We start from the raw sequence: 20,152 nt of genomic DNA, 5'->3' as shown, positions 1-20,152 counted from the left end.
CACAAGAAAATGGAGCTAAGTTGCATAAATATGTGTGTGCATAGGGGAAAGGGATTCTTTATCTGCTGTAAGAAAATCATAAATTTTAAAAGGATCTTTGGAGGTATCTTGACTGCTCTGGTGGCACATGCATGGCATATGAAATGCTGGACACTTATGCCAGTGCATGTTCCTAATTACAATCTCCTTATCATAAACAATTACCATTAAATGCAGTGCATGGCGGAGAGGGGGAGGAGGAGGAACCCAGGTAGGATTATTTGGAGCTGCATGAGCCTGTGTTTGCCTCAGGCTTAGTTAGCTGTCAAGAAAACCCCTGGAGCACCCACAATTCACAGGCTTTATAGCTGATCATAATCAATAAAGGCAACAAGCCTGAGCTGGGGAAAATGGGCAAACATGTGTTGTCCTCTTGACCACTGCCAGACAAAACTAGGCACTGCTGAGTAATCATAAAGAGATCGGGGGTCATAAACACACATTGGCTTTAGGGATCTGTAAGTGGTGCATGAAACTTGATCAAAGTGAGGTGATCATTTTGTGAGGCTGATGTCTGCTCTTCTATGGGCAATAAAGACCTTTTGTTTTTCTGTGTCCTTTGGGCTCCTGTATTTCTTTACATGGGGGCAAAGGATGCTCCCTGAGGGAGGGAAAAGGTACAAAAGGTCAGGCTGCTGCTTGATGAACATTGACTAACTGAGGACTGGCAGCTCTCTCAGCAGCTTCTGGTGAGAGGGAGAATCACAGGGAGAGTGATGCATGGAGCTGAAGTTTCACACTCCTGAGTGTAAAAGCTAGGGTCTGTCACGCAGCCGGCAAATCCAGCTCTCTTTGTGCAATAGCTTTGGAGCAGACTTATAATGTTGGTGTATTGAGTCAGTTTATTTATCAAAGCGAGATTGATTCTGCCATCCTTTGCTGTCTATAATATCTTACACCCTGAAGATCCTTAAAAAAGTCTGGGGAGTAGTCACAGAACAAGGTTCTGGTTACTGTTATTAAATGTGTCTGAATGAGGCCTTTATGAATATAGTGGTAAACACTGTAAGGGAGTAGTTTTCTTCACATGATCATTATTTGAGGTTTTAAGGCTCATAATGAAGTTAATGTGGCTTAACGAACTTATGCATTAGCTGACGTTAATACAGTCTAAACAGTCTGTACAATCTGAACCTCCAGCAAATGTGAGATGATTTCATTTAGAGTAACATGCTGGGGCCTATGGTAATTTTCATTATTCTTAGGTTTTAAGAATATGCGTGGGGACAGTCACCATAGACTGACTGATAGGCAGCAACGTGGCCTTGTAACTAGGACTTCCACATTAGAATCACAATATAGACAGATTCCTTGGTGCTGTTGTCACTGATGGTCATACTGTTTTCACACTTCATGCCTGCAGTTTTATGCTATTGATAGAGGAGCCGCAGTGATCTTGCAGCTTTGTGGTGAAGCGCAGGGGACAGAACTGCTGGCACATGCTGATAACTGATGCCTGCTAATGCCAAAGGAAGGGTGGAATTAATGCTTGGGACAGGAGATGTCTGGCAGTCATTGGAAGCAGGATTTAAAATGGCTCTTTCCACGTATGCCAAAAGCTGCTGGATCCCTTAGGAAAATAAAAATCTGGATTTGTTGGCAGGTAATCATGATAGCTGCTTTTAATAAATGAGTTGTCCCTTTGCCTATGAGATTAAAATGCATTATGAAATTCTATACTTTTGTACTCTTAAGCAAACAGCTCACACTGGTATGCTCGATCTTAGTCTGTTTTTAGTGAATTGGCATTTGAGTACTTTTGAGCAAGGACAAGATTCTGATACCAACTTAAATCCTGCAGACCCAAGCGTCTGCTTACTTGACTGGCTGAGCTTATCTTTATATCACATTCATCACACTGCAGGGCGCATGTTTACTTAGCATTTCTGCCTCTCGCCACCCAGGGAGGGTGGGCATGCAGCCAATTCATTACCGACCTTCCTGTCAGAGTGTCCATCCTCAGAAAGACTGGTAATATTAAAACCTTGTCCCTGTGGAAAATTGCTGAAATCTAGTTCCATAGAGAAGAATTGTGAAAAAATATGGATTTTGATGGGGCTTCCTTCTGACTCCTTTTTAAATAAGAGCAAAAAAGTCAAAAGTGGGATTGAGAGGAAGAGCAAGGAAAGGCCAGTAAAATATGCAGAAGATCCTGGCCAGCTCTGTCTTTTAACACTAAGTGGTTGTGAGTCTGCCTTATTTAACTGAATGGCAACTTGCTGAATTAGATGCCTTTGTTCCTTGAGAAGAAAACTAACAACAACAATAACAAAAAAAAAAAAAAATGTTGTGCAATTTAACCCTATGTGGATAGTGACTTTAGATATATAGGTGGTTTTCAGCATTCACTATTCATCATGAAGGTAATGGGCAGCATTTATCCATTTTAAGTCAAATCTGTCTGAAGACAATAGCCAAACCTTTTAGAGGAGAAGTTTCAAAGGGAGGAGATGTCTTTTTCAGTCTGACTTCCTGAAATTGTGATGAGCTATCATAAGCCGTTGGAGTGTGGTCCACTTCTTCTAGTTGTACCCAGGGTGGGACTCTACTATTTGGATCCAGAAGAGACATCAGTTCTTTAACTTGTGCCAAATGCCCTTCATCCTATGATCAAAAGCATTTACCATGGAACTCAAATCTGTTGTGATACTCCTTCTTTAATTTCTCTCATTATAAAGATATATTTTAAATTTAGGAGGACAATGAGAAGAGATGAAAGAAATCCCCTGAGAAAACTTAATGAGTGTCTGTCATTTCCTTCAGGTGGAACTTACTTCCACCTTATACCAATGCCGCGGTGGGGTACTTTCCAGCTCTTTCCTCAGAAAAGTTGATTTAAATGATAACAAGATGTAAACTGTAGTGTAGATGTTTTGTCTTTAAAACTAGGAGCCTTTTGCTCTGCATGATTCCTCCTCCCTCTCTTTAGTCTGCCTCTATGTTACTGGCTTACTCGTATCCTGACACAGAGTTAATAGTAACATAAGCATGAGGAATAATTTTCTAGCCATTTGTAGGCTCTTGGTAGTTATCAGAGGACCAGGCAGCCCTAACTTGAGTCCACATAAAATCATTTAGAGTCGGGGGGTCTGAGACAGTGCTGTCTTTTAATTTAAAATTGTGTAAAATAAATCACTGCATAGTTTTGTAGCCTATGCCGGTTGCCTCATGGTAGAGGCTACTACAGGAACAGTTCCCTGCAAAAGACATTGTTGTTATATTTGAAATTTGACTGCACAGTTTTTATTTTTATTTTTATTTTTGCAAAGGCTGCATCTGTTGTCTGCTTGAGGTTTAAGGTTATAATAAAGGATGAATATTTCATGGAAATTCTGTTTGCTTAAACTTTCCAATATTTTTGCAGAATTAACAAAATTTTTGACTTCAATCTTATAATTAAAAAATAAATCCATAGCTTTATCTATTTATAACTTTCTTGAAGAGGCAGAACTAAGTTAATTAAAATACAATTAGTTTTCCTTGAATTTCTTTTGTTTGAAAGTCTTTTTTTTAAATAAATGTCCTAGTAAAAATGAGCTTTGAAAAGTGTTGACTAGCTAAAAATGAACTTAAAATTTAGCAGTTTCATGATGATCTTCTCTCTTAGATTTAAATACACTGAGGATTTCTTCATTTGAAGAAACCAGGAGCACCCCAAGAAGATTTAAACTTCTTGAATGTAAAACCCATTTTCTAGTTGGAATTTTTCCCTAATTGAAGACTTTAAAAACACACATTTTACTGGAGCAGTAAAACCAACTGGGATTGTTTGGGATGAATAACTACTTCAGAAGTTAGCCAAGTTCAAGGGTATTCTTATCTGCTTTAGTGTTCCAGCCACAATTTCACATAATTCTGTTACTTCATAAAGTTGACATCTCAAAACATATTTCTGACCACTGTAAGGCAGCTTTTCAAGTTCACACATGAAACCCCCTCAAGTGTAATATGCTGAAGTAGTTTTCAGCTGATTTAGTTTTAGTGTATATGGAATGTGGCCTTTCCACCATTGTGGGATTTACTTTATTATTAGTTTTTTTCTGCTAAGACCTGTTCAGGCCTCTTTTCTTGGGCAGGAGTCCTAGTGGGAGTAGAACTGAACATTTGCTTAAGTAAGGAGTGTTAAATTAGGTAAATAGGGGTGGAAGAATTACTGCAACATGCCCAGGAGACTCATAAATTAGCAATTGCAAAATATGATAGTTTGCAGTGTAAGGAATCTGTCTTTCTCGTATAAAGCTTGGCGGTGTAACCTTGGCAGGGAGGTTAGCTTCTCTAGATACTAGTTTGCAACTGGTAAAATATATAGAAAGCTGATGGAAGAAAACTTGACAGTCCAGCACTAGTACACCGTGAGGCACAGATGGTTTTTCTTTTCCATAAATGAACCTCATTTTTTCGAAGCTGGCAGAAAGTGCATTAGAAAAATTTCCAAGCTCAGTAGCTGCACTTCTGTATACAGCTGTGGCTTGCATCTGTCAAAGCTTGTCTCAAAGCAGTGGAGGCAGCTCAAAAGTTCCATCAACAGCACAGGACGTGAATACTTGGCTACTAGTATCCTGTACTTCATAGTTTTTGGCCGACTTTTCTGCTAGAGGTAGCATAGAGGGCACTGAATATCATAGGAATATGTCAACATATTCAGTGCATTATTATTTATCATTTTATTAGTGAGGGCCTCAGTCAGTCAAATTCCTTCCTGGTTTATCCTTTTACTGCATCCTCTTTATTATTTTACTGCATTGAAATCCCATGAAGAGAACACTGATCTGTTATTTCAATGCTGAGAATTTCAACTTCATTCTAATTACAAAAGTTCTTTTGTTTCAGGCAGCTAGGTGGTTGTCTTTTTCCCTTACTTTGGATACTCAACTCATGATTTGAGAAATCTGAACACTTGTACACAGCTTTAATGGATTGTAGCCTACAAGTTTGTTCTTCATGTTATAACTTCCTGAAGTTAAGTAATAAATTACTTTGTTAGGCAGTCAAAAAATGGTGCAAGGAGCTATTAACGTTATCACATTAATGCTAGCCAAAATGTCTCCACCTGAAGCTGTATATAGAAATGAAAATCAAAGGCTTAGTGAAATATAACAGACATTACTGAATGATAGATTTACAGTGACTGTCTTGGATAGCTTTCTCTGAGATTTAAAGCCAATGAATGTATTTTATCTGATTGTAACTTTTCCAGGAATATAAAAGCTCTGCACACAGTGTATGCGCCTTCAGATTTTACAGTATCAACTGTTTTGGCATAGTTGCTAAAACAAATGAGTTATTTTTCTCCTACCTGATGAATACCGTAGTAATTTCTGTGACCAGAACACTAGGTATTTTGATTATCTGCTATCGGCTAACAGTTATTTCCTGCTACTGAAAGATGCTTGCCAAATAAGTTTTTACAAACGACATACTGAACTCCTTGTTTTGGAGTCTCATGGTACCCCTGAAAGACTCCAGGAACTGAAAAGGAGGAAATTTTCTAGGTCCTTGGTGAGGGTTCAGCATAACTGTAATAAAAGAATACTTAAATCAATGATGGAAGATTTGAATCTCTCGACAGTAGTGCCCACTCTTTTTATCTTTAGTTCTGGTTCTTATCTGAAATTTACAAACTGTGAATTTATAATGTTTTACCTGAATTTCAGTTCAATAAATCTCTATGTCTCAAAAAAAACTGTCATCACACATGGTGTACATTATTTCTTGGTAGTCTTATTACATAACAGATAAAATACTTTCCTAGTTTTATGATAGGCTGTCCTCCTCCCTTTTGAAAGCAGATGCATCTTGTGAGTCTTTGAACAAATGTATAAGATGAACAGTGGCAAGATGAGTTTATGCTGTGCTGTATCTCTTCTGTGGCTGTTTGTAGAACTTCAGTTCTGCTCTTTGAAATTATGTTCTAAAAATAAATGTAGTTTTTAGATGCCTGTGTTTTTGAAAAAATGGGCCAGCATACCTATGAGAAGAGGAGTTTAAGAAGGTATCTCAGTGTACTTTTATTGCTAAACCACCCCACAGAAGCATTAACTAAGTACTCAGTTTATATGTCCATAAACAGGAAGATTTTTATACTACCATATTCAAAGCAAAGTGGCAGGTGCAGAAAATAAACTTCTTTCTCTGAAGTATTTTCCCTCATTTTATGGAGTCATATTTCATTAACTGAATTAATATTTATTCATTGTTGAGGTTTTGGACAGTAATAGTATTTTTAATAACCTAATCAGCTCAGTATACAAAACCCCTCACAAATCTAAAGGAAAAGTTCAGTCATTGTCCATTTTTCCATCCTCTGCTTCTCTCTGATCAGCACTCCATATACTGCAAAGGAAACAAACTTTGGCAAATGAATAAGGCTGGTGTTGCGATGAAGAATATTTTCTCTTCATTTTTACTGGAAGTTCCTTTTTTTTTCCTTTTTTTCCTTTTTTTTTTTTTTTTTTCCCTGGGTTGCTTTCTTTTAAAAGTGAAGGGTAAAAGAGCTTTCAATCTCCAGCCCCCAATTACAAGGAAAAGACAGCTGAAATATGTAAGAAGTGAGCATTGCATGTCTCTTGTGTGTATGTGTCTATGTATGTGCCTCTTATCCATCCTCATTACTGGCAGCACTCTGATGAATGCTAGTTAATTTAGACATTTAAGATTTTAAATATTATCATTCCAAGAAGCGTTTCTCCCCAAAGTATGAAACTTCCGGAAGTCTGGAAAATAATATTTGGTTTTGGTTCCTGTCAGTCATACTCAGATCCACATGTGCTATTTCTGAGTGATGTTAATTTAAGGAAGGATTAATAAGTAAGTGGGAATGAGGTCTTGCTGTTTAGCATATTTGTGGACAACATTTTTATTTATAAAAGTTTCAAGTCTAAATACTAACTTGTTTTCAGACTTAATGAACTAAAATTACTGCTGCATTGCTTATGTGTTATATTATGATATAATCTTAGACAAAATGAAGAGAACTTTCTGATTGCATCCTTCATCAGGTAAGACATTTATTACATCTCATGCATCTCGTATATCTTTTTACATACATAAATCTCAGTTCTGAATTCAGTGGTTATGCCCAACTATCTCAGATTCCTTGATCAGGACACTGAGAGAATAATGAAGCAGTGAAATGGGTCTCTATGCCACACTGTTTTGAAAGTCAAAGAAATGTTTTTTTTTTGTTTGTTTTTATTTCAGATCTTCTTACTGAGAATGTATCAAACTGGAATTAAAAGACCCTGAATTAAAAAAGGTAATAGTTACCACCTTTGTATATAAATGTATATAAAGAATAGAAAGTATGCCCAAATGCATGATGTTTCCCTCAAGGTGCCAGGTGCTCTCCTGTGATAGCAGGACCTGTGATGCTGGGAAGCTGCTGGGACAGTGGTGGGGCCTCAGGAACCTGCTTTGAGTTGAGCTCCTGCTGGGGCCTTTTGGCCTTGCTTTTTTTGGAAATGACTCAATTCTTTGTGACAGTGAGCAGTGGGGGAGGGAGTGGGGAAGGCAGAGAGGACGTAGAGAGGAGGAAGCTGTAGGAAACTAGTTTCTTTGTAGCTGATGCCAGTCAAATAGTGAGAAAGGACTCATTAACTATAAACCGCCTCTACAGGCAAAAAGTTCAACATAAGGATCAAGGAGCAAAACATGAATCTAATAGCATGATAGACTAATTCTTTGTATGTCTTGCTCTCAGCTGTATTTCTTACAAAGGGAAGGTTCAGTAAGTCAAAACAAGCAGAGAGGGGACTGAGATAAATATAGATGCAAATAATAAATATCATTATTTAATCTGACTGTTGCACACAGCACAGATTCAGGAATTCTCTCACTCACAGATAATCAAATATTGATTTTCATATTTATGTTTTTGAACCTCTTGTAATCACATTTTCATTTTTTTCCTGTTAATATTTCTTTGCATAAAGATTAGAAACCACCAACATAGAAGAATAAATGCATAAATAAAATGTGTCTTTTATAACCACTTGAATGTGGAAACTAGGGCTTTAATTAAAAAGCTGATCATAATGGAGCTTGCCATTCAGTATACTTGGCTATGTGTTCTGGGCCAGAAGAAGTGCCTGTAGAAGGGCTTACTGCCAGCAGTGATCACCACGGACTACTATAAAATCATGGGAATGATTAAACATCCACCTTTTCTCCATGAAATTCAGCTTGGAAAATGAAGTCCTGAGTATGTACCCACAAACATACATGAGCGTACACACACACACGTAGACAATTATGGTTCATCAACAGAAGCAACTGCAGAGATTTGTGCAGATCATTGCAGTATCAGTGGGAGGGTTTTCATCTGGGTAGGAAAATGTTTGGGGCAAAGGAGTATTCTGCCAGCAGAAGCAGTACTTTGAGTGGTGGATGGATTGTCTTTGCTTTTATGTATTTTTTCCAGTGATGCTGTAATAACAAAAATACACTGATCTTTTTCAGAGCATTTCTGAAGAACAGCAAGTCTGAGACAGGTTTGCTTTTACTATCTGAATCAGAGCTAGCAGTCTTGAACTGCTAACCCCTTAGAATGACACAGACATGAAAGGGATGTGTGTATCATTTCACCATGCTGAGATATCGGGATAATTATCCAACATACAGTTCCCTCTCAGAGCTTTTCAGTGCATTTTGAATGAAGAGACTGTGAGGACAGCTGATTTTAATCTGAGAATCCACTTTAAAGGGACTCAGGAGATTCAGTGCTAATAGAAGAGCTAAGTGATACAAAAGTATTCGTTACTCCTCAAATGGGAAGATGAAAATGAGAATCCTTAGATAATACAGGGAGGAAATAGATACCTGCTGATCTTCCCCCAGATTCAGATAGAGAAAGAGACAGAGAGAGAGAGGGACTGGGTGGAGAGTACGGAAGGAAGCTTATGCCATCTGCAGCCGTCCTTTATCAGCTTTTTTTTCATTCATTCCAATGGATCAGAACTCAGGGAATATTTAAGAACTAGAAAAATCTGTTTTGGGAATTGGGGAGGTTCTTGTTCAAATAATTAATTTAACCGACTGAATGGTAGGGTGGAGAGGTCTATAAAATTTACGTCCCTGTGTGTGACTGTTTGTGGTTTTTGTTACCTATATGCTTTATCTCACAATTCCAGCTTCATCTTTTGGTGATTATGGTTTCACCTGTCTTAATGTTGCACCCAAGATGCAATATTGCAGGATAGCTCAGATCCTTACTGAAGCTTTTAGAGACTAGTGTAATATAAATGCTAATAATAATAAATTACCAAAAAGAATAACCCAAGAAGAATAACTTAGCTCTGCTCCTAATCTATCCATATTTTCTCCTTTTCCTGTCATATTTGTATAACAGTACAAATATGATTTTGTACAGATCTACAGCATTATTTCACAAAGTTCTTCTCCTCCTCTCATGCACATGTACTGCTTCACACTAAGGATGCTAGAAAGTACCCAGCAGAGTTCAGAAGTGCTCATCAAGCTCTGCATAAAATGATATTGATCTACATACGCATTGATGCTGCATAATTAGTAGGAAAGAAATTTGAAAAAAAAAAAATCTTCATCTACTTTCCTTTCTTCAGGAAGGTTGGCCCTTAAGAATCCTGCCTTTGCAAAGTAACAAAATTGAGTCTGGTGTCTTATAATAAATATTGTAGAGTATTGGATACATTCCTGTTGTTTATTTACAGTATTCTCTGTCCAAGAACAGAAATCTCTCTTCCTACTAACTTTTCTCAGATTACCTATTGAGAAGCATGGTCATTGGCAGCAAAAGCATTTACACTTGCAGTAAAACAGCACAACTGGATCACATTATGTAAAACCTGTCCTTGCCAGAAATCAGCCCAGTTGTATTTTAAAGGATGGGTAAATGTCAGCGACTTCACATTCTCTTTTTCTTCCTTAGAAGAAAAGAATATTTGCATACCACAAAGTGTGCAGCAATCATTTTGATATTCAAAGTCTTTTTTTCCCCCTTTTTTTCTCCCTCTCTTTTAGTTCTTATATTTTAAGGGCATTATGGCTATTTAATTTGACTTCCCGCACAGTACAGAACTGTAGCATATATACCAAATAGCATGATGCTGTAGAGATTAATACATAAGAGTTTGATAGCTAAAAAGCTCTATTTTGTCACCTGCTTCATTCTGACTCTCATTCATTTCTCTTCCTCTTTAATTTTTGGAACAATTTGTTTTTATGTGCCCTAAATGTTCCTTTTTCACATCCTAACTATGGTAGAGGACACTTAATTTTTTTCAGGCAAAGGAGTTGCTTAGAAAGGACAATATCCCGGTAAATATTCTTTCTTTGGGAGAAGGAAATAGAGCTGGAAGAGGCAATTCTGGTATTGTCTGATGGTGATGGTCTTGTTGACCTGGTGATGAAAGCTCTGTGAGATAAGGGAAATGAGGCAGTTTTACAGTATGCTGTACTGCTGACCAAAAAATAGAGTTTGAATTGGGAGCAGGTTAGATCCACTGAAAATCTCTGACAAGTCCAGTGGAGTGGTCAGAAGTGCACAGGAAAGAGATGAATAACCACCTCACTCAGCCTTCTTTATTTCCTTCATATTCTTTCTGTACTACAACAAAGATAGAGAAAGGTTGGAGAGAGAAAAGATTACCTCAGAGAAAGTGGATGCTGACTTGATTTTTATTTGAAATACTTGATTTCTGCCTAGCAACAAATTAAAGGGGTACATATTAAAACAAAATTGCATATACTTAAAAAAAAATTTAAAAATCTTTAAAATCTATTTGAAAAAATGGAACAAAATCTGTTTTTTCCTTCCCCTCTCACCCTCACAGGAGGGCTTTTTCCATCCTGAGTAATTTTGTCTTTGTGACCCCTCAGTTGCCAGGGTTTTCCTTTTTTGAAGAAGTAGCTTTTCAGAGCTGTTTGTTAAGAGCTAGAGTAAACTGGGATCAAGATTCACCCAAAGAAGTTTAAACTAGAGGGATAGTTTCAAAAGGTGATATAGTCAGACTGACAATGGTGTTTGGGCGGATTTCATCATGGTGAGTTGGCATAAGCAGCAAGTCAGACACAGGGCTGACGGGAAAATCTCCAGGACAGCAATTCAGAACTGCACTGTGGTGGTACAAAGGTGTAGGTCATGGATGCTTTTGAGAGACACAGGACCAGCTATGTGGGTGATAGTGACTAGCCTAGCATTAATGAATCTATGCTGATTTATAACAGCTCAGACTTTGACCCTCAGTTCCCACTTGTAAGGGAAAAGATCATCTTGCAGCAGGAACTGTCTTCCATGCTCTGGGACTAAACCAAGTGGGTGCTATGATCACATCCTAATTACAGATGCAGAGCCAGTTTCTTCATATGAACTTTGATTTTTGCACAGATGGATGTGAAAACATTCCTGTGATGTTCTGGGCATCTACATGCATGAAAACACTCATCATGTCTCTAGGCCTTCCACAGTTTTGAAAGCTATTAGGCCTCTCCCACAGCCGGACAAGAGAGTACCTGAAAAATTCTGCTACCATTGAACAGCTGAAGAACATAAAACTAGAGGAATGAAACAACTGGAAGACTTCTTTTGTCCCTATTGTCACTGCAGATAAAGGAGAAGACAAGGACATATGGTTTTGCTTCTCTAGAATAGAAAACTAAAGGTAGTTCTGAAAATCTAAAAGTAACTGTTTAAATAGATAAAAGATACATAATTTTTGTTTCAGTCGTGACTTCTTATAAAATATTTTTCCAAATATACCCTGAACTGTCTCCTTCTTCCCATGTACCTGCGTGCTTGTATTCTGCTGTCCTGCATACTGTGATTCACATATCCATTTAACATATGTGCTTCGCTCTGGGAAATACAGAGTACAAATGAGATCTGTGCTCCTTTATTGAGCCAGGAATACAATAGTTTAAGCTAATATACAAAGATGATAAAATGTGAGCAAGACATCTAGCTATGTAATAGTGAAAGAATGAAAGAATGTTTACGAGAGCAGAGGGAAGCAAAGGAGCAAACCTTTTTTAGAAGAAAACAAATAAGAAAAAAACTTATGCTCAAAAATCATTTTTCAGGAAGGGCAATGTCAAAGTTAAATCAGATGTTCTTTTGCATTTCTCAGCCCATTTTGGTAGAGGGAATATGAAACTGCCCTTGTTTGCTATCTAATTTCTTATGTGGTACCAGTGGATCAGACTTTTTAGGCTTGGCAGGTCTGAAATCTGGCAGCAAGAGAGCACATTAACAGAGCTTCTTCTTTTTCTTCTTTTTCTTCCTTTTTCTTCCTTTTTTTTTTTTTTTTTTTTTTTTTTAATCAGAATCGCATTTCTGGTCCTGAATTCCCCAAAGGAGCTGGAGTTCTGAGTGAGTGTCTTTACATCCTATCCTCCTGTGATGCAGGGAGCGAAATGTTTCTTTGAATGTTCTTTGTTGACTGTAACATGGAGACGTTTGAGAGCTGACTGTTCCCTTGTGTTTACAGAAGCAGTCACTTCCCCACTGCATGCTGCCCAGGAATTACCACGCTAGTCAATTTAGGATAAATTTGCAAAGTGGTGCGCAGGGAGTCACACAGTTAAATCCCATTGATGTCAATGGGAGACGTGCAGCTAAATCCCTGCACGTTGCTTTGTAATTTACCTCTTTATGTTTCTCAAACCTACTGGCTCATGACTAATCTGTGTCTCTAATAGAAAAGCTCTTATATGTTTTGGTAGTATATGGAATGGACACAGTCTATCTGTTATTTACACTATATTTGCCATATAAAATATAAATTCCAAAGTGCAAGTATTCTCTCTAGTGACTGATATCCTCATATATTTGCTTTTGTTGTGTTCTTATAAATTATAGGGCTATAGTTAAAGCTAGCATCATTCACCCCAGTCTTTAAAACCCCAACTTCCCTCCAAAAGGAAATATATTTACAGTTTTAATATATTTACATACATATACATATACAGTTCTGTATATGCACAGTTGTTAATCTCACCTGAAAAAAAAGAAAAAAATTGTGAAAAATTATGAAAATAGAGAGCTTTTTTTTTAGTGAAAGTGTAATACATTAAAAATTTATTTGTCACTTCTGAAAATGTTTTAATTTGTTTAATGGTCTCCAGAATGGCTTAGGGTAGGCACTTAGTCTTGCCTTTAGGTTTATTTGTGGGAGCAAAGGAACAATCACAAAAAGTTAGTGTTTCTTAAATTGTGGTTAAAAGTATAGTGAGGCAGGAGGATACAGGTTCAACAGTGCTTTGTCACTGTGCCCGTTTATGTCTCATTTGGGTACTGTGGTGATGAGTGTCACTGGGCATGTTTATACCACAACGGAGTGTAGTGCAAAGCTTCTCCAGCTAGCTGTGAGCAGGCCAAAATGTCCACCCTGCGTAGCCATGCAGGTATCAAAAGTAAAAAAGCCAAGTTGCACCCATACTAATTAGCTGTGGCTCCAATGAGGTTAATTAGTCCCGTTGCAGCACCCTGCTGATGTGGCAACACAGCTTCTGGTTCCAGAGCTGGCTCAGGTAGCACTCTCTGAAGAGTCTTTACACCACCCTTCATTGTATGATGCGGACATGCCCATAGAAAAGCTCATAAGACAATGACGAACTTTATCTTCAGTGCAAGGTTTGGATAGTTCCCTGTAAATGAGGTTTAGAACTGCACCACAATACTGAGAAGAAAGAGAAAATATTTCCTCATTTATATTACTGATTCATGCACAGAATGGAAAAAAAGTTATGAAATCCTATTGTTCAAAGCTATGTGATCAGACATACGTGCAGGGCAGCTAACCATAATTGAATAGGCAATCTGAAATAGAAATTCTATAACTGGTCTGCTGGTCACTGGAAGGTATGGGACATACAAGTTGGCAATACAAATCAAACTAGTGAACCTGCAACCACCAATAGGCCTGCCAAGGAGGTTATTATCATTTGGACCAGGCATCATGTGGGAATAAGAAATACCTATAGCAGGAGGTTTCCATGTGATTAATACAACATTTTTGCTTTAGTCTTGGGTTCAAAATCATGGTGTGCAGCAACATTTATAGTTGTTTTTTTCTGAATACATCTCCATCCAATCCTAGGTCATCATCCTTTTGTCTTCTTCTATCACTCCGTTGCTGCTTAATTAGCAACAGCCTTTCTGAAGAGTTCCTCATTGCCTGGATGTCTGTGTGGGTACAATGGAGGGGAGAGTCTGGGGCAGATTGCTTCCCTGCAAAGACTCACAGCAACATCTGCAGATGAAATAACAGCTGTAGGAGCAACCCTGCCTTTACCTGAAGCCCCAAACTGTCTGTAGCACAGCACCTAGAATTGAGCAGAACTTTATATTTTTTCTTCTATGATTTAACAAGAGCACTTTAAGTGTGACTACTGCGGTTGTAGAAAGACATCTAATATTGCCACGTATTCATAGGGCTAGCAGGTCTGCATAACATTTGTGTCCCTCCTCCTCTTGCAAACTTCCAGACACTGCTTCGAAGGACAGAAGCACAAATATTTGTCAAGGAAACAGCTGTATGAGCATTTTGACTTGGGAAAAAGAATTTGTTTTTCCCTTAACTTCATTCAAGGAAATTGCTACATAGCTCTGGCTGAGAAATTTCCTCTTTTCTCCCCCTTCTTCTCTCTTGCTCTCCCTCCCCTCCCCTCAAAATGCATATGAATGAATACTGCTAGCATGGAAAATATTGTCTGATGTGTTAAAGTTCGGGAAAGTTATAGGTAGTGAAGAGGTTTCTTATATAGAGAAAGTGAGGTCATTTTAGCCAAAATTAGTGCCAACTCTTCTTCAGACACTTTTACAATCAAATAAAACAGGATGTGTATTAAAGACAGGCTTATTAAATAAGCAGTCATAGAAGTTGGGCAGTGTCCTTGAGAGTTTGTACGTACATGCAACCTAGACAACTCCTAGTCTAATACTTTAGAAATAGCATTTCATTAAGGACTGGTTTCTATTTTTTCATCTTTTTGAGGCCTGAACGATGGGGAATGCTAGCTTTTCCTGACTGGAAATTCTCTGAATTCAGAGAAATTCTCTGTATACCTGACATTTAAAATGATACAAGACAATTTTTGACTGTTTTTATCCCCCTCTAGTCCCTTGCAATTGCTTGAGTAAATTACTTGTACAGTGGTTTACTGAATTCAGTTCAGTAAAAACAGTTCAGCAAGTAGGTGTGGACATGTTTGTGTTGTGGATGGGAAGAAGAATGTCCGTGTGACACCAGCTACTGCTTATGACTACTGCTCTGTATTGTGCTCCTCACCGTAGGCAATAGCTGGTGGAAGTGACCCCAGCTTAGGCGGAGGGATGACAGGAGAGATGGAAGGCCAGGACAAGCTGCAGGATGGAAGGGGCACCACCTGGAGAAGCAACTGAAGCTAAGCTGTATAGTTTTGTTTTGGGACATGGCTTATTCATAAGGAAGCTGGGAGTATGGAAGAGGGAAAACAGGGATATAAAGAGGATGAGAATTGTGAAAAGTTGGAAAAACAGGATAGGGTAAGGCTAAAGCTAAATGTAATGCTAGATGCATCTGCCTGTCTGGATGTAGCTGTGTCTCTGATTTAGTTATCCTGAGCTATCTTAGTATTCACTGGAGGCAAACACAGTCTCTGACTTCCCAGGATAACCTGAATTACTCTCTAGAGGTGTTCTTTTTTCTTTTTTCTTTTTTTTTCTTTTTTTTTCTTTTTTTTTTTTTTTTGGTCTCTATTACTTCTGATTCAGTGTTGTGAATAGAAAGTCAATGTTCTGATCTACTGCAGCCATGGCAAAAAAAAAAAAAAAAAAAAATCTGATTGAAAAATATAAGGACAGCAGGGATGTAGTATATATGACTGCAGGAAAGAGATGATATAAAGCTGCAAGAGAAAATTCTACTGCTTTATGCTGTTATTTCCCCAAATAGAGGTTCCCCAAATTACCATTTCTCTGCCCATCTAATAAGATCTCTTCAGTTAAAAAGATCCAAAAGTTCAAAACAGTTTAGAGGACAGGTTAAAAAAAAAGTAAGTTGGTATTAGTAAATGCTAATAAATATCGCTGGAGGTGCAGACAACTAATCAGGGAAGCTTAAAGCATCAATGAAAACCTGTGGCTGGAAGGGTTAAAAGAAGCAAAGAAATCCTTAAATGTGTCAGGAACAAACAGCAGTTCAACAATGGTATCAGTTTGACACAAGATAAGAGTAGTGATCACAACATAGCAAAGGAAGTGTTCAACAAATATTTTTGATCTATTCCTGGAGAAAAGCAGGATGATGTATTCCTATGATAAAGCATTAAGGAAATACTTTCTATTGAGCCAGCAGATAGGGAGGATCATAAACATAAACCATGGAAGTTAAATATTTTTCTAAAATCAACAGGACTGGCACTCTTGAGTGCCAAAGGAGTCAAACTGAGGAGGTTCTCTGTCGCTGAACAACTTGTTTCTTTTACTCACAAATCTTGGAATACTAGGGAACTTTAGGAGTCCCTCAGAAAATGATAAAACATGCTGCTATTTGGAGATAGTCACTGGTCTTTGGCAAAACTGGAGAAAAGCTAATCTTGAAAATAATGTATGTAGTATTAAAATCTGATAATAAAATTAATTCAATTAACACGAAATTGGAAACTAGGACATCTGGAAATGTAAGATATCTGGTAAAAGTAAATGTCTTCTCTAACACAAGCATCTCACTTCCATTTCTGCTCTAATAAAATGCTTAATGGAGCCTATGAGCACTTATATATACCTAAATACACCTTCTGTATAACAGAGGAAAGAGATAGAATCCTTTGAAAGTCGTTAGCAATTTCCATCCCTCAGAGTTCAAGCACTTACACCTGCCTTCCTCTCTCTATTTTTATAACAATTATGTATTTAATATAAGCTAGTCATCTAGGCTTCTTCTACAGAGTCATCTAGGCTTCATCTACCTTCAGTTGATGGTTAATCCTGTCCTAAAATTATTGTCTATATCTCAAATGGTCTGAAGGGACACATGTCTCCTTCCTTGCCTAGGGAGGCTGGACAACTGGTTTAGTCTAGATACTAAGCTTGAGAGAAATCCAGCTCCTAGTTTAGTCAGAATCTCCTTCCCTTCATAGGTACTATTCTCTGCGTTGACTCTGAAGGCATGTTAGAAGTAGTGGTTACTAGGCACAGATTGGGATATTATGTTAAGTAGATCGAACTCATTTTATATTGACAAATATTTGATGAGTCCTTCAAGATTTCCAGATCTATTTTATGTCTGGAAATTTTGAGAAACTGCACAAATATGTATTAAATATTATATATAATACATATTAAATATATTATAATAAAAATATATTAAATTATATATATAAAAATATTAAATTATATTAAATATATATTAACAAAATAGCAAGGTGCATAGCATCCTAAAATATTCATTGGACCTCACTCTATTTTTTGACTCATGGTTTTCAAATAAAAATTATTTATAGGTTTATCCAGCTACAAAAGAAGGTGAAAGTGATGTAGAAAGTACACAGAAGTATGGAAAGCATCAAGAAGAAAAGAAGGAATAGCATAATATAGTACTCTTCAAATGAAATAAAAAAGCGTTTTGCTGATAGGTCTCCAAGTGTTATGTATGGGAATTCACTATTCTGAGGTGTGTTTCTTGGCCAAATATTATTTAATACTTCTGTCAGTGATATGAAAGGAAGTATAAAATAAATTCTGGTAAGATGTATATATCATAAAGACTGGTAGAAAGTTATTAATAGGATAAATAAATAATACACATCAATGTGGATTACTTGGCAAAGAAACATTGAAAAAATTGATTTAAATACTGCCAAATGGAAAGCCACACATTTGGGAAGAAGAAATACAGGTCAATTTTACAGTATGTCAGACAGTGCTCTGGAATGTAGGAAAGGCCTTCCAGTTTACGGGAAAAACTGTCTGAACATGAGTTTTTACCATGAGGATATGAGGAAAAAAATATCCCTGGATGAGACTAGGGAAAGTTAGGCAGGAACAGGGAATGGTATTCTGCAAATACAAATGTAGCATCACTACCATAATACTGAATCCTGTCCCTGTATCTTTTTCAGAAAGGGTATTAACAAGATGGAATTAAAAGTGCTACAAGAATGAAGTCTGTGAACTGCTTTGTGTGTCCAAGAGAGGGGGCCGCTGATTTGATCACATTCGACCAATATCTTCATGAGGGAAGAGAAATCCGTTGGAAGACTTCAGTATAGAAGAAAAAAGGCCTAATCTAATACCAGTGACAGCTCGTGGGGGGGAGAAAGATAAAGGTAAGAAATTTTCATTAAATTTAAAGATGGATGCAATAACTAGGAATGAACTGTAGATTTTAACTGTGAGAGTAAGTAAACATTAGGCCAATATTGAGTGAGTTGTGAAAGATTATCAATAGAAGTGTTTTAAAATGAAGAGTAGCTGTCTTCCTATAAAATGCTTCAAATCAGACTGATATTGTGGAGTTGGTGCAGTAATTGCCAGTTGGATGTCTGTTCTCTTGATATGCAAGTGACAGATCCCGTAATCATAACAGTTCTTCTAGACTTCAAATCTAAGACTATTTATAAACATTTTGTAAAGGATAATATGTATCATGTCACCTCTCTCCTTAACTGCTCAGCTCTTTTTGAGTTTGTTGCTTCTTGACCAGTGCTATGATGAGGTAAGGTCCTTATCTCAGTTTTCAGACAAAAATATGTTTTGTCTATATTTATAGTTGCAGTTCTTTCACTATTCATATTTATTTCTGTGCACTTCATTCTTCTTAGTGCAATAAACCACACCGAATTTCTAGAGAGATAATGAATTCTGTTAATGTAGTGAAAATATCTTTTCAAGTATGAGTCCCATAATGCATGCCTTAATGTATTATTTGGGACTGTGTCTAACCACCTTATGCTTCCTCTTGCCCTTATTCAATACTGATTTAGCAAAAAGTCAGGCTAACAGAAAAAAATGAATTATCCAGGCTCTGCTGTACTTTTTTTATATAATAAATTTAATTAATGGATTTTAAAAGAAGGATTTAGGCAGTTGTATAAGAAGGTGTGAGTGGCATAGGAAATACGTTAGGTGACTCTTCAGCGGAGCCCAACCTCTTTGTCTCTTCTTGGTTTTACTGCCAGTGAACTTTGCAATGAGAAAGAAATACTAGTCCTTACACTAGGTCAGGAAAAAGTTTCTCTGGATGATGGCAGTAATATCTCCGGTGCAAGAGGACATTCAGACTGTCTGCACTTCCCTCTCTCAGCTCTCTTTGCATTGTCTGCAACTCTGAGGTTACGCGCTGATAAATTCCGTAGTCGTCCACTTTTTACGAAGATAAACTACATGATGGTCAAGTTGTACAAAGCTCTTATCAAAGATAATGGGTCACGTACTTTTGCTTGGGGTATAATTCAAAGCAGAAGGGCTGTGGTTGAATTTAATTAGTCTGGCCCTCTATTAAGCTCCATCCATTACCACCACCCGGTCTTGTGTATACTCTGTGCCCTGAGCTGGGGAACGGCTCTTCTGACGTGTGTTCCCCTTCATAGCACAGCTGGGTTCACACTGGGAATGGTCTTGGCAGCTCAGGTCTATTCTGCAACTTTCAAATAATTAAAATTTGGCAACTGTTGTCAGAAAGATGTACTGTGATACTTTACGGATGGGCTAAAAGAACAGCTGAAATAGATCTGGCTACATTGCTCCTTGGTAGTCCTTAGATTATATACTCTTTGAGGTAAGGAGCGTTTGAAACAGTTTCTACATTATCTTGCCCAGATGGATGCTGGTCTGGGGCTGCAGCTTCTCAGTACCACCATGCTCTGAATTATTGATTTCATTGCTCCTGATCTGTAGTGTGTCTGAGGAGAAAAAGCAGCTAATTGACAAAAAGTAAATCATTAACATTTTGAAAAGGAAATAAAATATGGTAATAACACCAGATTTTTTTTTTCTTTTTTTAATACAGAAGAGGAACTTGTCCTTTCCCTTAAACATGGCTTTTCTTTTTTCTTCTTTTATTCATTTTTTTTTCATTTTCTCACTCTCTATATTTCTGGGTTTCAGCCAAGGCTGAAAGCAGAAAGTATAAGTAAATTTTCAAGAGATCCTTGTGAT

The sequence above is a fragment of the Rhea pennata genome, chromosome 2, assembly GCF_028389875.1.
Source record: "Rhea pennata isolate bPtePen1 chromosome 2, bPtePen1.pri, whole genome shotgun sequence".
In the NCBI taxonomy this organism is placed as follows: Eukaryota; Metazoa; Chordata; class Aves; order Rheiformes; family Rheidae; genus Rhea; species Rhea pennata.
The sequence above is the reverse complement of the archived record's forward strand: the minus strand, read 5'-3'. Positions refer to the sequence as shown.